Consider the following 1999-nt stretch of genomic DNA (forward strand, 5'->3'; position numbering starts at 1 on the left):
CCAGATTGGAAAGATGTTTTTAAATTTTTTGACACTGTTTACTGTTAAACTAATGTAACAATGCCATAATGTAAAAATTCCTGTTTTTCTCATTTCCATTTTTGGGTCACTTTTAAACCCAAAGTGGGAAGTTTTGATTACTGTTCAAGGTTAAAATAGATGCAATAATGCCCTAAATATGAAACTGCTATCTTCACATTTATGTTGACTAGTTTTTAAGCTAATAAGTATGACTTTTGTGCACTGTTATTAATACTATAACAATGTCTTTATTCTATGTATTTTATTATGTACATTGACACGTTCCACATCTGAGTGACTTGCTCACATGTACAGATCTATGGAACAAGTATATAAATAAATAAATAAACACCAGTTCCTCAGAGCTCTGCAGGTGGGAACTAGTTCTACAAGATATCCTTGGTTCTTGCCACCCACCTGGCCTCCATTTATGTTAATTTCTTCTGTCTCACCATTTCATCACAGTAACTATCCCTTTCTTCACTAACGTTTAGTTTTCTACATCTTCCACTTTTTGACCATCTATTTTTCACTGTCCGCTTTCCATCTCTGTTACATACAATGCACTTAGCGTTTCATTCTTATTAACTTGTGTAAAATGTTTTAGTAGTAATCTCTGTCTTGCATATTACCCTGTCTTCCACTTTTAAGCTCTCAGGTTTCCAAATCTCATCCACTACAATCCCCAAAAATCAGTCATTGATTCTTATCTTGTCTGTTAAGTCTCCCCTGATGTGGGGTTTTGGGTGACTTATCTGTACATCTTTTCGGCCGCAGCTCGTGGTCGTGCGGTAGCGTTCTCGCTTCCCACGCCTGGGTTCCCGGGTTCGATTCCCGGTGGGGTCATGGATTTTCTCTGCCTCGTGCTGCCTGGGTGTTGTGTGATGTCCTTAGGTTAGTTAGGTTTAAGTAGTTCTAAGTTCTAGGGGACTGATAACCATAGCTGTTAAGTCCCATAGTGCTCAGAGCCATTTTTTTTTTTTTTTTTTTTTTTGTACATCTTTTCCTTAACCTCTCCAGTTCTTTTCCTTTATCCCTTTTCCTCCCCCTTTAACACTTCTGCCAGAAGAAGGAGGCACTGGCTCCGAAAGCTCCTAAAAGTTAAACTTTCTGTGCATGTGTTCTCCTGCCACTGCTTGATGAGGAGATTTTTTACTTACTATTAGTGCAAACATTAAAGGTCAAAGTGATGAACTAAAGGGTGCTAATGGGAGTATTAAAGTTCGTGGTGCTGAGCTATGTGCTAAAACAGGTACCTCAGATGCTGATTTAAGTACTAAGCTTGATACAAATGTTGCTGATGGATGACAGAGTGAACTTCTAGTATTAAAGCCCAGGGAACTAAAGTCGAGCAAATTCTTACTGAAATGCAAACTACTAATTTCAACCTTGAGAAACACATCAGTGACTTATCTCAGAAAGAAATAGAGATAAATAATAAGATTTTGAGATTGAAAACTACATAGTCTACATTAATGGAGGAGTTACATTCTGAAGTAATATGACCCATTAATAAATAAAGTTAGTGAGCAGTTTAGAACAGTATAATGACTTAAAGCAGATTAGAGACTTAACAGAACTGAAGTTTAAGACAGTACATGAGCAAATCTGAGACATACAAGTAAAGTTAAATGAGTTAAAGCAAGACTAAGATTCTGAGGTAACTCAAGATTCCAGTGATTACTTTTGCTAATTTGGAGGAGCATGTAAGTGACTTGATTAATCAAAGGTGCAGGAAAAGATTGAATCATCTGTCAGAACACCTTTTTCCCTGACTGGTAGGTATAGAACTGAGAGCGAATTTCAGAATATGTGGAAGGAACCTGCAAAAATCAAGGAGGGGTTAAAGCAGGTCGTCAGTGGAGCTGACTAAGGAATTGCATCTGGGAACAGGGATAAATTTATACAAATAATTTCCAAAATTCATGCCAGATGGGGATGTTCATCGTACATATTTTTAAGGATTTTTTCCAAGTCT

Source organism: Schistocerca cancellata, chromosome 8, assembly GCF_023864275.1.
Source record: "Schistocerca cancellata isolate TAMUIC-IGC-003103 chromosome 8, iqSchCanc2.1, whole genome shotgun sequence".
Taxonomy (NCBI): Eukaryota; Metazoa; Arthropoda; class Insecta; order Orthoptera; family Acrididae; genus Schistocerca; species Schistocerca cancellata.